The sequence below is a fragment of the Felis catus genome, chromosome E1 (genome assembly GCF_018350175.1).
Source record: "Felis catus isolate Fca126 chromosome E1, F.catus_Fca126_mat1.0, whole genome shotgun sequence".
Lineage (NCBI taxonomy): Eukaryota > Metazoa > Chordata > Mammalia > Carnivora > Felidae > Felis > Felis catus.
The window spans coordinates 50,693,261-50,714,424 of NC_058381.1; the positions used below are offsets into that span (position 1 = coordinate 50,693,261).

A 21,164-nucleotide genomic window follows, 5' to 3' on the forward strand; every position below is an offset into this window, starting at 1 on the left:
CTAACGTAACTGGTCTGACTCTGGTTGATTCTCGACTGTAACCGCACTCCAGTCCACTTGGTTGTAGCATTTGCTTTTAAAAAAAACCTGAGGGGACCCCAGTGGCTCGGTCGGTGAAGTGTCTGACTCTTGATTTCGGCTCAGGTCACGATCTCGCGGTTTGTGAGATTGAGCACTGACAGCACAGAGCCTGCTTGGGACTGTCTCTCTCCTCTCTCTCTCTCTCTCTCTCTCTGCCCCTCCCCTGCTCATGCTCTGTCTCTCTCTCTCTCAAAATAAATAAATAAACTTGAAAAAATATTTGAATTAGCACTTTCAACTCATGACTTTATCATGGTAACAGGAATTAGTACTTATAAACCATAAAACTCAAAACATAAAATAGGCTTACAGAGTTTACTATTCATTTAACTTTAATATACGTTTAAATACAGTTATATGGAGTGACAAACAGTATGGTCCAGAATTTAATTCCAACCTTTCCCAGATTAAACTCCTGGCAGATGAGGGAAATGCTTTGAAAACGTGCTAATCTTCCTCTTCTCTCATGGTCCGGGCCCTGGGCCTGTGCTGTCTCCTTGTTTACATGGACCTATGACCGGTTTGTCATTGCTTGTTCCAGGAATGTGCATCTCAAATCACAGTTATTCAAAGTTCATAACACAGTCTTGATTGATGGTATTTGTTTTTTTGCACCGTGTTTCTGACTTTCTTAATAGGTTCATTGTGTTTACATTTTTTTTTTAAACATTTATTTATTTTTTTTGAGAGGCAGAGAGAGACAGAGTGTGAGCGGGGGAGGGGCAGAGAGAGAGAGGGAGAAGAAGACTCTGAAAGCAGGCTCCAGGCTCCCAGCTGTCGGCATAGAGCCCCGATGCGGGGCTCGAACCCATGAACCGGGAGATCGTGACCTGAGCCGAAGTCGGACGCTCAACCAACTGAGCCACCCAGGCGCCCCTAGGTTCAAGCTGTTTAGAAATGAGCTCCTCCCAGCTGCCTGATGCAGGTGCCTTTGGCCTTTTGTGTGCTCATTCCCCCAGACGGAAGGTGACATTGAGGAAGACTTCAGAGAGGTTGTTCCATTTTGGCTGAACCCTGACAGGGAGACCCTGCAATGGGGAGGGCATCCCAGGAGCAAGGAAAAGCCGCAGCGTGTTGAGAACACATTCCGTTCCGACCAGTCGAGTCAGTGAGAAAGGCGGTCTGGAGGAGAGTGGCAATAGATAAATCTGGGCGGGAAGCCAGCTTAGGCCGAGTCTCACATACCAGGCGAAAGAGTTAGAATTCCACACTCCAAGTGTAGGTGTCCAGGGTGAGGAACCACGGGCACACGCAGTGGCTTTATTTTGTCATTCACGCTATATCTGCGCTGCAGCAGCCAGGCAGATAATGGACTGTGACGGGGTGGCAAGAAGGAGCATCTTAAGTATTCTTTCTTCACACCCTGCATTCCCTCCTCAACACGCGGCGGTCCCCTTGTGCTCTACCAACCCCTTCAATTCCTCTATTCCAGCTCCCTGCATGTCTCTCTTTATCGCAAGCATCTCTCTCAACTGTGCTTATGTATTTACATGCCCGTGTCCTCTACTAGCTTGTAAGCTTCTTGAAGGCAGGGACAGTATTGCACTCACTTTGTAGGCTCAGTATTTAGCCCGATGCCTAGAAGAAAGTAAGCATTCAATAAATTCCCTATTGCACTCATTCAGTATTTACATTTTTTTTTTTTTAACGTGTGTTCATTTTTTTTTTGGAGAGACAGAGACAGAGCGCCAGTGGGGTTGGGGCAGAGGGGGAGGGAGGCACAGAATCCGAAGCAGGCTTTAGGCTCCCAGATGTCAGCACAGAGCCCGACGCGGGGCTCGAACCCACGAACCGGGAGATCGTGACCTGAGCCAAAGTCGGACGCTCAGCCGACCGAGCCACCCAGGGGCACCACATTCATTCAGCATTTAATGACTGCCTACTAGGTGTTTCCCAGGAAAACTGCTAAAGACACTGAGCGTGGCACAGTAAATACAACAGAGAAAAATCTCTGTCCGCATGGAGTCTGCCTACTCATTCTGAGGGTCACACGACAGATTAGGAAGCGAGTAAATAAACGGGTGAAAATTTAGTATGTCAGATAACGATAAGGGCTGTGGAAAAAAATCAAGCATGGGAGATGAATGGAAGGGGTGATTTTAAGTAGGGTGATCAGAGAAGGCTTTGCCATGACGCCGATATTAGAATACAAACTTGCCAAACAAGGGAGCAGCTGGGGGGCAGGCAGGGACGTCTAGAGTGGGGGGAGCAGGAGGTGATCGGGCAGAAGGAACTGACAAAGGAAAGCCCTGAGACGGGCCTGCCAGGTGTCTAAGGACTAGCAGAGGCCAGTACAGCCGGACTTCGGCTTCTACTCTGAGCGGATTGGGAAGCCACTGAAGGACTTTGAACACAGGAGTGACACGAGCCGACTTCTAATCAGACATGACAGCTTTGGCAGCTGTGCTGAGAACAGCCCGAAATGGGGCACACGTGAAGGGGAGAGATGAGGACTGGTGTGGCATCGGGGATGTGGAAAGAGGGGCTAGACGTGGCACAGTTTGAAAGTGGTTTTTTGTTTTTTTTTTAGTGTATTTATTTTGAGAGAGAGAGTGCGTGCAGGGGAGGGGCAGATAGGGCAGGTGAGAAGAATCCCAAGCAGGTTCCACCCTGTTAGTGCAGAGCCTGATGTGGGCTCGACCCCGTGAACCTCGAGATCGTGACCTGAGCCCAAATCGAGAGTCAGACACTTAAGCCCCCCAGGCGCGGCTGAAGGTGGTTTTATTTAACTGGGCCTGCTGGGGGTTGACCGGAGGAATCAGGGAATGAGAGAGGCTAAGAGCGTCCTCAGTTTTGGCGTGGGCAACTGGAAACACGGGGTTGCAATTTACTGAGATTGTGTTGGGGGACCATTTAACTCCCTGTCAAATTATGACCCTTTTGAGAGTGAAAGGGTTGCCCTGCAGTTGGGAAAATGTGTGGACCGGGACTGTCTTGGAGAATCTGTTTACCCTGGAGTCGTGGCTCTCAGTCACGGGTGGTTTTGCCCCCAAGGCAACATTTGGGCCGTGTCTGAAGACCTTTTTGGTTGTGAGAACGAGGGGGGTTGCTACTTTGGCCCAGTGGGTAGAGGCCAGGGATGCAAAGGACAGCGCCTCTCGAGAAAGAATGATCTGGTCCAAAATGTTAACAGTGCCAAGGCTGACAAATCGTGCCCTAGAGATAGGGAAGAGAACAAGAAGGCCAGGTTTGCTGACATAAAGAGAGATAAAGATCAATGTAATCAAAGAGATATGTTATGAAGATGCTTCTTCATTCGTTCATCATTTCTATCCAGCCATTTACCCAAAACAGCATATACCTCTGAGCACAGAGGAATATTTAGAAATTACACAATTAAAAGCATCTACAGGCCTAATTAGCCTTATGACCAGGGTTTTACTGGGACCCTCACCCACCCACTCCTCGGCTATCCTTTCTTTGACCAAAGGCTTGGTTCAGCTACATCACTGGTGCTGATGGCTTCTTGGATTTCCAAAGCATATATGAGAAAAGGAAGTTCGAATGCAATTTTAAGAAGATGGTGGCCACGATCGCCACCCGTCTAAAGATGGCTAGCTGTATGTGATTTTATAAGCAAACTTCTTCCTATTCACAACAGACAGGTGAACCTCTCAGAAAGAGCAAGATTATCAAGTGAGATATCTGAACTCATTCTTCTCCCCAGTCCATCTTTTCTCCAAGGCAGAATGAATGAATGAATGAATGAATGAATGAATGAATGAAAACACTATTAAAATGAGTAACAGAACTCAAGGGGTTGACTGCCAGATCTCTGTAGCCATCCTTTCCCCCTTTTCATCTGTGTGGACCATTTCTGAAATTATAACTAAGCCTCCTACTAGCCAACCTAAAAGCATTCTTGTAGTCCCAATTTAGGTTCTTATAGTTTAGTCATTGAATGAGGAGGGGTCGTGCAACTCCTGCACGTGGATATATCTGAATGAGCATGTTGGTTTCTGAGCAGCTAAAACCTGAGAGTGAACATCCCAACTCTTTTTAAAAATTATTTTTAAAGTTTACTTTTTTATTTTGAGAGAGACAGAGAGCACGAGCAGGGGAGGGGCAGAGGGAGAAGGAGAGAGAGAATCCCAAGCAACCTCTGCACTGTCAGGGTGGAGCCTGATGTGGGGCTCGAAGTCACGAACCGTGAGATCATGACCTGAGCTGAAACCAAGAGTCCGACGCTCAACCTACTGAGCAACCCAGGTGCCCCAACAGTCCAACTCTTAAGCTAATAAAGCAAATTAAAACTTTCAAACTGGCACTAATTTTCCACATTCAGGTCTAAGAGACCAGGGTTTGTGAACTCAGACCCTTTCCTGTCTTGATTTTCTTCTGTGATCTTAGAATGGGGACCCGGGCTTTAGCAAAATGGGCAAAACATGCTTTTCTGTCTGTGTCTAAATACTAAGAGGGTGCCCAAAGGTTTTTCTTTCGGTAGACATTCTATTAAGGCTTAGTTTTGTGCTATCCCCAGGCACAAGAGGGCATTTACAGCTATTACATAACTTGAAACTGGGTAAGGGTAGAGTGTATACACATTCAGAACTCTGCCCTGTTTGTGGAATGTGAAGAAACAAGTTTAAGCAGGACTGTGCCCCCAAAGATGGGGAAATTTCAGGGGGAGTGCGGGGAGAGAGTAATCAGCCGATCTTTGTGCCCTGTTCATTCAGATCAGGTTTCATGAACGGGGAGAAAAGCTGCAAAGTGCCTGTGCCTCTTGCAGTCCGTGGATTTCCACTGTGGATTATTTGCCAGGTAGCTACCAAGGGTTTGAGCACGGATGCTATCCCTACCTCCGCTGTGAGGGAAATAAGTTCTCTGGCAAAGCACCGTTGGTGCAATTAGAAAACAAACGAAACCATGATAGTCAACGCTCAAGGAGCAATCAGATGAGCAAAGATACAGGGCTACTTCCGAACCCTGGGATCCCCTCCGATGGGCTATCGTGTGCACAAATGCCTGCCATGGTCATGGGGGGGCATCACGGGAGGAGGGTCCGGATGGGAGGCATTTCTACTCTCAGCCCTGCACATCTCCCCAAAGTAAAGGAAAACCAGCAAAATGGCTACCTGTTGCCAAAGGGATTAATCTATTGTCTTCACTCGACCTTTTCCTCACTTGTATTCGAAGGTAACAGATGGTTCATTTCAGTCACACAGAGGTCCGGTCGGATCCTGAAACCTAGATGGAGCATCAGCAGCAGATCAATCGGATACCTGTTTTCCCAAGAATAAAAGATACTCGTGTTCAGAAGCTGATGTCTAAGGCCTTTCGGCCCTCCATCGTTCACAACACTCACTGACACTTAACTACTTGTCGATGCTTGTTAAGAGCTGCCTGCATTTACCTTCTGAATCTCGGAATAAAAAATATCCACCGTGGGCATAATTTCTGAGACTCAACATGGAGACTCTGTAAATCTAGCAGACTTCGTTATCTAAGTGTAACAACATGAAAAAATATATATGTATATTTTTTGCATTTGTACAATTCAAGAGGTGCTCATAACCTTCAGGGAAATTGGTCTTTGTTCTTGGAGTATCACAAGTACATTGCATAAATTGCCTGTGCCAATGAATACAGAAATAGAACTAAAGAGTGTGCACATATATAGCATCTTGAAAAATGATTTCATATTCCTTGTTATTCTGCTTCCAAAGCATTCTACAAAATTGATTGAGGAGATAACTGGAATATCATCTACCACAGTTCAGCTCTTCATCCCCCTTATGACTTATTTTTAAGATGCTGTTTTTAAGAACACAAGGCTCAGTTCATTTTTTGGGAAGGTACACGGATAGATATTCGCTTAGGCTCTTGTTACAGAAACTTTGTTGTTTTTTTTTTTTTCTTTGAAGGCATCTCGGTCACTGTGAACATGAAATCTAAAATAATGCCTTGTTTTCTTCACAATAACCCCAAACCAGCATTGATCGTAAATTCCTAACGTAATTCATCCAGATAAATTAAAGTTAAAAGGTTAAATGCATACATCTTTAGTCAGGCCAAGAACTTAGCTGCAGAATCCAAAATAAAATTGTGGCACTAAAATTGTGGAAAGGAAGCAATAGAACATGCTACCTGTAGGCTGGCTTTTTAATTTTTCTGAACACTTATTAAAACTCAATATAATCCTATTTATCCTTTTGAGACCCTGCAGATTCTTTCTGGATGACTTTTCGTGTCTGGACTTCTCTTAACGTTGCTAAAGGAAGAATTGTTTTTTTTTATGTATGTTTTTAAACTCATGATGGAAAGTAAGTCTTTCAGAGAAAAAAATTCGTGAAGTTTTGTTTTCTGGTTCTTTTCCTTTACCCCTGCCTGGTTCCAAACAGTTCATGCAGATCCTTTTGATAAGTATTAAACAAATTATTTCAAACATAGCAATTAATGAATTAATTTCTTTAATAAATTAAATTTAAAATGCATTTCTTTAATAATAAATATTTCATAAGAATTACTTCTTTTTAAAATTATTATTATTATTTATTATTATTATTATTATTTTGTTGAGAGAGAGACAGAGCGAGCAGGGGAGGGGCAGAGGGAGAGGGAGAGAGAGAATCCAAAGCAGGCTCCGTGCCCAGTGCAGAGCCCCACGTGGGGCTTGATCTCAGCACTGCAAGATCATGACCTGAGTCAAAGTCAAGAGTCAGACGCTTAACTGACTAGGCCACCCAGGTGTCCCAGAATTGCTCCATTTTAAAATAATAATAACAATAATAATAATAATAGGGGCGCCTGGGTGGCTCAGCCCGTTAAACGTCCGACTTCAGCTCAGGTCATGATCTCACAGTCCATGAGTTCGAGCCCCGCATCAGGCTCTGTGCTGACAGCTCAGAGCCTGGAGCCTGCTTTGGATGCTGTGTCTCCCTCTCTCTCTGCCCCTCCCGTGTTCATGCTCTGTCTCTGTCTCAAAAATAAATTAAAAAAAAAAATAATAAATAAAATAAAATACCTCCAATACATGCTCCAACCCCTTCTTTATTTAATTATTAGGCAATGAGGCCCAGGGAAAATATTTTGATTTTCAAAATATTTCTAATATAAATTTTAAAACTGAGCTAATTTAGTTAATTAACAACTTGATTAGCAAAAAGGCAGCACCACCAGTAAAGGTTACAAGAAAAAAGTTCATGCAAAGACAATGAATATCAGAATGTAGAGATTAAATAAAAGGATTTAGAATATTAACATCCTACGGCATGCAAATGATCGGAAAGAACCAAAATAATGTTATCAGTGTATTTCTCTAATAAGGAAAACCATATGATAAGAACTGGTCATTGTAGCCTTAGGATTCTTTCCACCTCTCATTAACTATACTATGCCCTCTGCTGTTTGCTTTGTTCATCAATGACATTATATGGCCAAAGGCCTACATAATTCATGCCTGGGCTCTTCAGTTGTCCTTAAAATCCACTCCACCCCTGTGGAATGGAATTATTTTCTCCATATGGCCTCCATTTCCTCTTAACAAGCATCCAACAGTGTTTTGATTTGCTGCAATAAAAAAATATTTCTTCTCCCTTTCCCTGCCATTAAACTAAGCATTTCTTTTCATTTATGTTGGCAGTAACATTTCTCTAATTTCAAAGCTTTCTTATTTCTTTTATCACTTGGTAAGACACATGTTCTTACGTCCCAATTCTCTTCCACTTCATATACAGTATCTTCATTCTCAAAGAAGGAGCCAATGCTGAGAAATTTAATAGCAACAGAGACAACCGAAAGCCTCAATACCTAATAGCCATTAGCACATATCATGGACCAGACACTCTTCTTAGAGGCTAAAGTAGATTAGTTCATTTAATCTTCACGACGACCCCATGAGGTAGGTACTGCGTGGGGTAGTAAACTGAGCATGGAGAAGTGATATTTAGCCCAACTCACAGAACTAGTCCAGACCCTTGAACAATATGGGGGTTAGGGGTACCAACCACCCCCTTCACCGATGAATGATATTTTTTTAAATTAAAAAAAAATTATTAGGGTTTGAATTTTAATTCGGTGAAGTTAACCTACAGTGTTAAATTGGCTTCAGGTGTATAATATAGTGACTCAACAATCTCATACATCTCCCAGTGCTCATCACAAGTGGATTCCTTAATCCCTATCACCTGTTTCAGTTATTCGCCCACCCACCTCCCCTCTGGTAACCACCAGTTTGTTCTCTACAGTTAAGAGTCTATTTCTTGGTTTGCCTCTCTTTCTTCTTCCTTTGTTTGTTTGTTTTGTTTCTTAAGTTCTACGTATGAGTGAAATCATGTGGTATTTGTCTTTATCTGACTTATTTCACTTAGCATTATACTCTCCAGCTCCATCCATGTCATTGTAAATGGGAAGATTCCATTCTTTTTTATGGCTGAATAATATTCCATGGTGTATTCCATTGTGTGTGTATACCACATCTTCTTTATCCATTCATCTATGGATGGACCCTTGGGCTGCTTCCATTATTTTGCTATTTGGCTACTATAAATAATACTGAATAAACATAGGGGCAAACATACCCTTTTGAATTAGTGTTTTGGTATTCTTGGGGTAAATAGCCAGACATGCGATTACTAGATTGCAGGGTAGTTCTATTTTTAAATTTTTTAAGAAGCTCCATAACTATTTTCCACAGTGGCTGCACCAGTTTGCATTCCCTTCAACAGTGCACGAGGGTTCCTTTTTCTCCACCTCTTCACCAACGCTTGTTTCTTGTGTTTTTGATTTTAGCCATTCTGACAGTCGTGACGTGATATCTCATCGTAGTTTTGATTTGTAGTTCCCTGATGATGAGCGATGTTGAGCATCTTTTCATGTGTCTATCAGCCATCTGTATGTCTTCTTTGGAAAATGTCTGTTCACTTCTTCTGCCCATTAAAATTTTTTTAAAATGTTTACTTATTTTTGAGAGAGAGAGAGAGAGAGAGAGAGAGAGAGAGAGAGAGAAAAGTGTGAGTGGAGGAGGGACAGAAAGAGTGAGGAAGACACAGAATCCAAAGCAGGCTCCAGGCTCTGAGCTGTCGGCACAGAGCCCGACCCAGGGCTTGAACTCACGAATAGCACGATCATGACCTGAGCTGAAGTCGGACGCTTACTGACTGAGCCACCCAGGTGCCCCTCTTCTGCCCATTTTTAATTGGATTGTTTTTTGGGTGTTGAGTTGTATAAGTTCTTTCTAATTTGAGTGTAGTTGACACGCAATGTTATATTAGTGGCAGGGAAATCCATTAATAACTTTTGACTCCTCCAAAATGTAAGTAGTAATAACCTACTGCTCACTGGAAGCCTTACCGATAACATAAAGAGTCAATTCACACATTTATTATATACTGTATTCTTACAATAAAGTAGGTGAGAGAAAAGAAAACGTTGCTAAGAAAATCATAAGGAAAATACATTTACAGTACTGTACTGTATTTATTGAAAAAAAAAATCCACAAACAAGTGGACCTGTGCAGTTCAGACCTGTGTTATTCAAGAGTCAACTGTAATTCGAAGAGCCCGGAGTCCAACCCAGCCAGGCAGTCTGGCTCCAGGGTCTGTGCTATAATCCTCTCACAATTATGGCCAACCTATATAGGTCTAGTGTAATCAAATTATACCTACGAACCACTAGAGACAACAGAGACTGCCTTGGTCATGGAAGCAACTGCTAGGGCTGTGTTAGTGTATCTGCTTCCATGGGATATTATATAGGAAAACAGCGTCTTCCAAAGCTATGTTCTTGAGATTTGACACCTTACTATCTCTACCAGAGTCCTCTAGACATAAACGGGGGGGGGGGGGGGGGCAAAATTCGCATTTACTTGAATTTTTATTGCACCTAATGCTTCACAGTATTTACAGCCTCCATCACAATGAATGGTACCTCATCAGCTCAAGTGTCTTCAGTCCCCAACCATCAACTGTTGGGTTGAATAAAAAGAATGGTGATTATAAGTGTCGCGGAGATAACAGACACTTATCTACTCCTGTGCAGATGAGGCAGGGATGATCATGGTCTATGAAATAGGCCGGAGATTATTTCATTAGTTTCAAATTGATTACTTTGCTTTACGTATCAACTTAGTGTTTGAGGTATAAGTTATAAGTAGATTAAATACACTACAAATTATCTGACTCCCTTTTCTTTTTCTTTTTATTTAGGTGTGACCATTTCCACTAATTCTCACAAAATATTTCCATATAATATCATTTTGAATTGGTCTGCCTTTTCCAACCTAGCCTGCTTTTAATAGAACACTTGACTTTAAGAAATATTCATCATGTTGGACTCTTCAATTAACATAAACTTGTTTTTATTTTTACATTTATTTATTTTTGAGAGACAGAGACAGAGCGTGAGTGGAGGAGGGGCAGAGAGAGAGGGAGACACAGAATCCAAAGCAGGCTCCAGGCTCTGAGCTGTCAACACAGAACCCAATGCGGGGCTCGAACTCATGAACCGTGAGATCATGACCTGAGCCAAAGTCAGACGCTTAACCGACTGAGCCACCCAGGTGCCCCAACATAAGCTTTTTAAAAACAGGTAGGATAGGTATTAATTTACTAATTCAAATTTCCTTCCTGAATTAAATGTGAATGGCTGAGAAAAAAAACCCCAGCAGGAATCCTTAGAATCACTTTGTCATGTCACATCTGTTCATTCGTTACCAAAAGTGGGTTTGAGACAGAACACGTGGACCATACGACGTACAAGGACTCTTGAAGAGCACCATGAGCCAATAAATTCCATATTTCAGAGTCACCCTTACCCTTGAAAAATAGCCCATGACTATTGGTTATATAAAGACCTGAGGTCGAAATCATGAAACATCTTTCTAGAACACAGGCTTTATGTCTCTGAGTTGGGAGGTGCATTAGTATGTTGGTAGCATCCAAATAGGTATAATGTATTTTAACTATATTTTGGAAACCTTTGTTTCTCTGGTACTTCATTTTAAATATAACAGCAAATAGCTGGTGATGACCGTAGTCTCACCTTGGTGTTGCTCCCAAGTCAACATCCTGTAAATCGGGTCACTTATACTTGTGACAGTGGGGGTTCTCAGTCTACAAACTGCAACAGTGCCTTTGGCTCACGAGATTACAATCGGAATCGACTTAACCCCTCCAGTTACAAGAATAAACGGAGCACCTCACATTTGAGGTGTCTTTTTGTTCACATCCTGCGAATTATAATAATTTTTTATCCTAGCTTAGAAGACAGCGAGATGGGGGCGCCTGGGTGGCGCAGTCGGTTAAGCGTCCGACTTCAGCCAGGTCACGATCTCACAGTCCGTGAGTTCGAGCCCCGCGTCGGGTTCTGGGCTGATGGCTCAGAGCCTGGAGCCTGTTTCTGATTCTGTGTCTCCCTCTCTCTCTGCCCCTCCCCCGTTCATGCTCTGTCTCTCTCTGTCCCAAAAATAAAAAACGTTGAAAAAAAAAAAAAAAAAAAAGAAGACAGCGAGATGTCATAAATATATTGTGCTTCTTTTCTGGAATCTATCTATAATGTCAGGAGCATTTATTGTGAATGCAGTTTCCCAAACTTCAAACCCAGATGCATTTTGGTTTGCCAGCTCATTAACATGGGCTAAGAACTCACATTACGATATACGTAAATCCTTAAAATTTTTTCTACATAGTGTATTTCAGACACCTGCTGTGAGAAGCTCTATTTTACACAAAATTAATGAGTCATTAAAAGTTAAGAGCCAAGCATTATATTTTTTCATAAGGCACTGGCTGGGTATATTAAAAAAAATCATCCAAATGTCTATTAAAAACCTGTAGAACGAGTTTCCTACATCATGAATCGCACGGAAGTAAGATTAAGAAAATCATACCCAACATTTTCTACCATTTTCTTTGAGATATCCACCAGCATTTCAAAATTTACTCAGTGCCAGATGGCAGCATGCCCCACACTGTTTGATACATGTATTTTGATATTTATTTGGATTAAAACAATCCAGAAACAACAGGATGAATACGGCCCTGTGAGATGGCAATCTCTGGGTGCCTGTCACAAACGGGCAGGTTTTTAGGTTCTCTTTATTTCCCGCCTCAATGTCAGTCAAGTAAGGCCGCTGGAAAGGAGCTCTAAAATCGACCTCCAAACAGTTCCAGGGGCAGTAGGTACAATCTAGTACATCTTGGCTGTTTCACTCCTTATGTTGTAGGATTCAGAATCATGAAAAGGCATGGAGCATGTGGCTCATGTTATTTACTCCATCATAAAGAGGTTAACCTTAACCCTCTTTATGGTAGGACGCACAAGCTATAAAATACCATGAGGCGCTCATTATATTCTCAAATAACTACTTTCTAATACTGTACGATCACAAAGTACTTACAAAACACTATTTGGTTATAAGATATACTAATTTGAGAAATATATAGAACCCACTGTTTTTACGAATTTGGCTCACACACAAAATGATTAGTCTACCATCTCAAAGGAGAGGAAATAAGGAAAATTAGCAGTATTTTCAACTTATCTCATATGTGCTGTTAATAACAAAGCATTTCCTTTGGACACTAATCCAAATGGAACAATTTAAGAAAACGCATGTTGACCATCTACAATTATTTCTACATCACTGTCTAGTTCAGAGAGCTTCTCAATAGTCTGTGGACTTTTGAACTTTTTTGGTAATTTGCATATATCGCTCCTCTAAAATATTTCCCCGAACGTTTTATAGTTTTGTACAAAGTGCAGCAGATAAGTATGACCTGAATTATTCAGGTATGTGACTAGAGCCCAGAAGCATCTATTAACATCAATGTAAACATATCAAGGAGTCTCAAAGGGCACAACACTTTGTCCTACCTCAGTATTTCAAACTCATCCTCAAATAGTAGAAGACTTACTGAATTGTCACAGTGCATTGACTAACGTACGGAGTGTAAAGGACATACACAGCTTTATTGTGGACTTTATGAGTCCTGAGTTGAGCTTGTCCTGTGAACAACTAACATAAAACGAGGCAAAATGGTACCAGATGACTGTTAACCTGAAAAAGGTACAACTTCTAGGGCATTCACTAAAAGTTACCTAGCTTAAGATGAGACTGGGTAGCTAAAGTAAGGGACTAGGGTTCAGAAGACAAGGTTGTACACCTGCACCCAGACTGTTTTAAATCCCGTGTTTTTCCATCTTGTCCCAGTAAAGCAACAACGTGATTTGATGATGATAAACTGGGATGCCGGGATGACCCGCTTCAGCATCACTGTGAGGATAAAATGATAGATGGTGGATGTGGAAAGAGCTTGTGAACCTTGAGATATTATAAAAATGTTACGAACATTACCCGCAGGATTTTAAGCTTCTCAGAACAGAGATCGTACTTTTTCCATTTTCTTTGCTTTTTTTTTTTGTAAATGTTTATTTATTTATTTTGAGAGAGAGAGAGAGAGAGAGAGAGAGAGAGAACACACAAGCAGGGGAGGGGCAGAGAGAGGGAGGGAGAGAGAGAATCCCAGGCAGGCTCTGCACTAACAGTGGGGCTTGATGCCATGAACCATGAGATCATGACCTGAGCAGACACCACGAGTTGGAGGCTTAACTGACTGAGCCACCCAGGCGCCCCTACTTTTTCCATTTCCTTAACCCACTGTGTTTACCATAACTGTAAGTCTTAATGAAGGTCTATTACTTTTTAAAATGGATATAATAAACCAGGGTGCTTTTTTCTTTCCTTCCCTTCCCTTCTCTTTTTTCTTTTCTTTTCTCTTTTCCTTTTTCTTTTTTCTTTCAGGTCCCTGGGATAAATACATTTGTGAGATGTCATGTTTTATAGCTGGCGTTGCCTGTATTTTACATTTTGATTGTTCTTAATCCTCCTTTAGTACATAAACCTAGTATTTCAACATCTGGGATTGGAACATCCCGAGAGACATGTAGGAAAAGGAAAATAGACGGACAAGCAGGGATACTCAAGGAAAACTGAGAGCTGATTTTTTTCTTACGGTACAAGATTCATGATTCCTATAGTAAATGCTCAATTTAATCAACCTATCAAGAAATATTTAGAACAGGCTTGCTATGTCATACAAGGACCTCCAGGGTATTCAAGGGTATTCCCAATGACTTCCCAGTGTAATTGTGGAGTTAAGATTTTTGTATTAGGAACACTTCAAGTACACGGTGACTAAAACATTGAATACCTTTGGAAATGCTTCACTTAGTACCAGGGGTTTATAGGAACATGCAGTCAAGACCAATTTGTAAAGCAGGGTCTGCCTACTTATTAAGAACCAGAATGAAGAAGTATCGTAGGTCTAACAGGCCAGATAGTCTCTATTTCAACTCCGTTGTAGTTCAAAAGCAGCCACAGGCAATACACACCTGAATGGGCATAGCTGTGTTCCAATAAAGTTTTATTGACAAAAATAGCGGGCATGATCAATTTGGAGCAGGAAGCCATAATTTGACAACCTCCATTGTAAAGAAATTTGCCCAGCTCTCTATAATATAATAAATGTTCCATATGCGCCTTTCATGTCACTAGGGCATGCATCAGTCACCTTGGATCCTTTGTAATGTATTGCCTTTGACAAGCGAAATGGTAGCTATGACAAGATTCTTCACTCCTTTAAGGCTGGAAATGATGGTGCAGTACAACCATGAAGTTCTGGAGGAATTCTCTCTGGAAGAAGTTGCAAAGTGAAATATCTGGGTATCTGGGGGGCCAAGGTGTTCTTTTTGAATCACTATACAATGCAAGTCAATAACTGATTAAATATGAAATTGACTAGGAGCGTTGCAACAAAGGAGTTCCAAATTTACGCGCAACTTGAACCTCACATATAGAGCGTAACCATTTATTTGGTTTCTGTAGAGCTCGGACTTGTTCAGGTTTTCCAAAGCCAAATGGGGCAGGACCAGAGATATTATGCGCGTGTGTGTGTGTGTGTGTGTGTGTGTGTGTGTGTGTATAAAGATAATGAGATCGACTGATTTGATTATGATGGAAAGAAGAGAAAAAGTATATGCATATGTTGGATTAGACATGCTTCCGGTTTTCTCTCTTAACAGGATGTGAAATATTTTTTGCACCCTGTATTACATAATCTAATGATTCAAAGCAGTTCACTATTGGCCAGTGCTTTAACACACTCCCTGGAGTGTTGAGCATGCTTTTAGGGTTAATACTAGGCTGGAATTGTTTTTATTCTTATTTTCCTAGAACCAACATCCTTTGTCCGTTTATGCTACTATTGCTGGCTAAGACTGAATACGGTTTTGGGGTGAGACTGAAACGGCATCACACTGGAGCTCTAGAAGTCTCCTTGATTGTTAAGAAATACTGAACAGTCATGGTATGCTTTTTTTTTTTTTTTTTTTTTTTTGAGAGAGAGAGAGGCAGAGGGAGAGGGAGAATCTCAAGCAGGCTCCATGCTCAGTGCAGATCCCAAGACGAGGATCGATCCTTCGACTCTGAGATCATGACCTGAGCCAATATCAAGAGTTGGATGCCCCACCGACTGAGTCGGTGTACATTTTTTTTTCAGTGAGAATGCATTCATGAGGACTCTGGATAGTCTGTTGGCATTTCCATTAGATGTGTCACACACTGTTATTTTAAAGGTTGTTGATAATAATGTGAAAATCTAGAATCTTAATAGGAGTCTTGAAGTAGTAGTCAAGCATTTTTTAGATATACATCATAATTAAATAAAAGTTGTTCTTCCTAGTGAATCCCTATGCTGGCATTTAACTCTTAACAAAGAATGCTAAGATAAGCGAATCAATCCATTTTAGGTGAATGCATTCAGGATGTGATAAATCCATCCACGCTTCAGATAAACAAGTATTAACTGAGCACTTATTATGTGCATGACATATATTTGATCTGGGGCAACATGATGAAGATGAAACTGCCCCCGCCCAAGCTTAGAATAAGGGCCAAATACAGACAAGTAAGGTCTGTCCAAGGGAGAAGGTCAGGAACGCTCAGGGAACCAAAGATTTAGCAGAAGATATAAGGTTTGTACTTAAGTAATATTGCTGCAAGACGGTATTGGATTTATGGCCCACAGAAGCTAACAGGTGCTATCAGAATGTAAAGGGGAGGATGTTCTTTTTAAGTCAGAGGGATGTGATCAAGGACAACTTCCTAGAGGAGGTGACCTTGGGCCCTGAATGAAGGGTAGACTTTAGAAAAATGAAGACTTCAGGTGGGGGCCAGAATAAGAATAATCCTGTTTTGGCCGGATTGCTTAGACAAAAGAATCGCAGAATATAAGGCTGAACAGGAACGGCCGCGCCATATTGGGGAGGGCACCGGAAGTCAGCTGAATCTACCTCAGGATTTCTTTTTTTTTTTAACGTTTATTTATTTTTTGGGGGGGACAGAGAGAGACAGAGCATGAACGGGGGAGAGGCAGAGAGAGAGGGAGACACAGAATCGGAAACAGGCTCCAGGCTCTGAGCCATCAGCCCAGAGCCTGACGCGGGGCTCGAACTCACGGACTGCAAGATCGTGACCTGGCTGAAGTCGGACGCTTAACCGACTGCGCCACCCAGGCGCCCCAAGGATTTCTAAAATTTCTACCATAATCATAATTCATTGCGACACATTAATGCAGTAAAAAGAAAATTTGTTCTTCAAGCTATTGTACCGTTGCTTGTGCAGAACATCACCCAGTTCCTTAAACTAATCTGCCACATGTTTCTCCCCAGTATGCGTCATTATCTTTAATGTACCTATTTATCCTGTAATTTTCTAGAATCGAGGAAAGTAGATAGTCAGAGTTTAACTGTGACACCTTCTTTCCCATGTTTGACATCTAGTAGACACTGTTGAAAAACATTAATAAATGTCACATACACATGAGAATTGCTACCTGTAAGGCAATATCTCAAACTGTAATTTGAATATTTCTTATCTCATCTCTTAAGGGATATTGTCATGACAAGTCATTGGTTGGCTTGCGGGCACAGAGGATCACGAACACTTAATTCCAATGTAAAAAAATAAAAAATAAAATGTGTGGCCACACTCCTCTTCCTTTAAATCTTTGGTGGTCTTAATCAGACACTGAACTGGGTTTACAGTCACGGGATATTACAACTAGAATTTAGTCTGACTCTCTGTATGTTACTGGAACAAGAAGAGGTCCAGAAAGGTAAAGTGACTTGCCTTAGGAAGCACAGCTACCTTTTTCTACATCCAGGACTAGAACCCACATCTCTTAGATTCTAGTGTTTTCCTCACATCAGAAGTTACTCTTACCAAATCTCATTAACTTTATTAATTTTTTTTTTACATTTATTTATTTTTGAGAAACAGAGTGAGACAAAGCGTGAGCGGGGGAGGGGCAGAGAGGGAAGGACATACAGAATCTGAAGCAGGTTCCAGGCTCTGAGCAAGCGGTCAGCACAGAGCCTGATGCAGGGCTCGAACCCACAAACCGTGAGATCATGACCTGAGCGGAAGTTGGATGCTCAACCAACTGAGCCCCCCAGGCGCCCCAAATCTCATTAACTTTAAATTAGCTTAAAAATAGAACGTCAGTAACTTCTCAAGGTGTTAACTATAAAACAGCATTTCTCAAACTCAGCCCTGACGTTTGGACTGGATAATTCTTGGTTGCGAGAGGCTTCCTGTGCTTTGTAGTAGGACTACCAGCATCCCTGATCTCTACCCACTAGATGCCACCCTCAACCCCTGGTTGTAACAACCAAAAATGTCTCTCCAGGCATTGCCCAATGTCTCTGGGCGGTGGGGAGATGGTGGAGGTGGGGGCAAAATCACCTCCGGGTTGAGACACCCTACCCCCACCACTTTCTCCACCCTGCATATTCTTCTAGAATAATTCTTTCAGAGCCAGTTTGACTTAGCCTAGGGGCATCCTTCCAAGAATCACACCTCTGGCCTGACAGCATTCAGCTTTTCCCAGGTGTTCCAGTACCCCCCGCAGGTGTTATTATCCTTGGAATCTGGTTATTCCAGGCTGTCCATGATGACAAGTCCTTCCCCAATTTATTGCATTCGTTATTTGAGTATGCCTTTGAGTGCCTATTACATGCTAGATACACGGCACTGGGAATGCAGAGATAAGTCACTGATCATTGGGAGTTCAGGCTCCTGGAGGAGACAAGATGTACATGAACACCTGTCAGCCCTGTGATGAGGATCAGGAAAGAGGTGCGTACTTGGAGCTACAGAATCAGCGAATGCACCTCCTTCACACTGAGGGCGGTCATCGGGTGACGGGTCACAGAAGGGACCCAAAGGAAATGCCAGCTAAGCTGATTTTTCAAGCTAGGTCGCGAATGGAAAAAAGGCTTTCCAGGCAGAGGGATCAGTGTCTCTAAAGAAAGGACAGACGAACCTGGCTTCTGACTATAGCATCAACATCGGGGGGGAGAAATGAAGCCAGAAGGTAAGCAGGGGACAGGTCTCAAGGAGTCAATTATACCACGTCAAGGAGTTTGCCGTTGTCTTGATGGTAACTAGAAGCCGGGGGAGAAGGCAACACATTTGCTATTTTAGAAACATCGCAAGTAGAGACCACCTCGAGATAAACAGCTAATGCACTGTCTAATAAACGAACAACGTGCCAGATTTTGCTTTCACTTCCTCATGCCGCCATGAGAGGGATTCCCTTCCTAGGAGCACTGCCACAGACGGGCGAAAAGAGGAAAGGCCCACGACCGTACAGACGTACCACGTCTTCCGCCACCCAGGACTACGGGCAGAGGAAAGCTTGGACCACCCAGGCAAGAAGAACTTTTCCTTCTGGAATCGAAGCCCCCCACGGAAATTCAAAATGTATGTTTCCCCAGAAAGAAAAAAAAAATGATACATTTTGCTATTTTAAAAAATTAATTAGTTTTTATTTATTTTTTTTCTAAGTAAAGTCACTTATTTATTTCCGAAGTGAAGTCCACTGTAGGGCTTGAACTCACCACCCCGAGATCAAGAGCCGCGTGATCTACCAACTGAGCCAGCCAGCCGCCCCCGTTTTGGTATTTTTAAACATGTGGCTCAGCCAGTTTATGGGCCGCTCTCTGTCCAGTAGCTGTCCCAGGGCCTGGCACGTGGCAGGTACTCCATTCATGATTGCAAAGGTGAACTGGATGCATCGAAATAGATCTGCACACTCACATGCCTCTTGGTTACAGGAGACTTAGGAGGCAAAAATGCCAGTGCCACGCGGTGCCCAAATTATGTGTGCAAGAAAGAGAGGAAGGGACAGTAAGGATTCGCCTAGAAGGACAATGAAAGATAGTGAGCTAGTAAGTCCCTGAATCTGCTGTTGCTCATGGGACAGAGATCCCTTTGTCTTAGGGACAGGAGCTAATAGGAACATGAAGTGACCTGGACGAATTCTCAATAATGTCAGGACAGGAAATCAACTTAGGGAAACTAATGTTCGTTGCATCACCTATTGCGTATTTTAAGAGTTGATTTGCTGGCTTGTAGCTTAAACATGGTGGCCTTCTCTCTGATTCATCCATTACTCAGAAGGCCCTGGCTTCCTAGAATTCCGAACACAGCTGCAATAGTTTTCATTAGCACTCATCAAATCTAGCTGAATCCTCTCTCAAAGTACCCTTGTTTATTTCCCACTACTGATCCGGCCTGTCTCTAGACTCTCCCCGTTTCAACCCAACAGCGATTGCGGAGCGCAAATTTACCTTCTTAAAACAATGCTTTCATTCAGTTACGCCCCTGTTTAAAACCCTTTCACAGCCTCCCAAGTATCTGTCAGATTAAGTCCAAACCTCTAGGCCTGCCTTTACCTTCCAGGACGGTCTTCACCTGTAAATTCTGTCCACCTCCATTTTTGTATCCAGTCAACCTCTGGATTGAGAGCAACTTGTTTTGCGAAGCGTTTGCCAGATGAGCAAACATGTCTAATAAATTGTAACTGAAAGACAAGCAGTGTCTTGCGAGAGCGGTAGTAAGCGAGGCTGGATGTCACGTGATCACAACTGAGCCCATGGTTCTTGAAATTCGCTTTGATATACAAGCGCTTTGGATTACGAGCACGTTTCTAAAAACGAATTATGTTGGCAAACCAAGGTTTTATGGTACGAGGCAACGTTGTATCCTTAGTGTCTCCTGAATAGGCTGTCCTCCTCTCTTTATTGCCTGTGGTTCACACCTCAGCAGCCTTAACTCCTCAACTTCTCCCTCTCCGTGTTGAAAGCACACTTCTGAGTCTGGTCTACTCCGGGAAGTAGATGCCTGGGCTCATTTCAGCCCAGGTGCCCTCCCCTCAGTTCCCTTCTTTGCATGGAATCATTCTGTGCATCTCTGGCTTCCTTGGGAGAGGGGTGGCTCTACCACATCCCCTAGCCATGAGCAATACAGGACAAAGGGATGACCCAAGGCCCCAGAAAGGTGCCTGGCCCATCCCAGGAACTCAACAGATACTTGTTAATTTTGTTGAATAAATTCAGGATATCTGGTTTGGTTAATTTTAGACTACCACCCACTTTCTCCGGTAGACCGGGGACTTTCCTCCTCCACCAGGTGAGAAAAAGCATCTAAACATTTTAACTTTGATAAAGTCAGTTGTGACACATAAAAGGCAGAACTTCCTCTTTAACCCTTCAAGAAATGAGAACTGTCCCCTCCCATTCCCGCCCACCCCCACTGATTTTCAGGTTCCTTGAAAGTAACCGACCTGGATCATTTCTTACTTAATACAACTTTTATATCTTCTCTGCAGTTGCAAAGGTAATCTTACCTCTAGCCGGCCAAATCACCAACCAATTCTCCATGCGAGAAAAATGTTTAAAAAATGGAGGTGTGGGGGTAAAACGTCTACAGGCAGGGACATTACAACAGGTGCTGCCCTGCAAACACAAAACACCCAAGCCGACCTTCTCAGCGAGCCAAATGCTTTTCAGCTAACCTAATGTTCTTCAATTATTGCTTCAGGGGCTTTTCGGTAACAAAAATGCTCCCTCGCCTTGGCCCTGCCGTTTTGGGCCCATCCCTTACTACCGACTGCGTGTCTGACTTGTTTATCTGGGCGCACCCAGTCATCTCGCTCGGCGACCCAAGCGACCACGTTTCCTTAAATCAGAGCCCCGTGGACTCTGCTCGAAACTACATTACCCAGCGGCCCCCGCGCCC

The 21,164-nt window shown here is 42.7% G+C and overlaps 1 long non-coding RNA gene across 1 annotated transcript; it reads right to left on the reverse strand.

Annotated features, from left to right (window-relative positions):
- Positions 1 to 223: 223 nt before the first annotated feature.
- Positions 224 to 21,104, reverse strand: LOC102900853. The gene is made up of 3 exons (XR_441920.4): positions 20,773 to 21,104; positions 5,157 to 5,303; positions 224 to 1,659 (listed from the first exon to the last, which is right to left on the reverse strand). It is a non-coding gene; the product is annotated as an uncharacterized LOC102900853 (long non-coding RNA).
- Between the last annotated feature and the right edge of the window lie 60 nt (positions 21,105 to 21,164).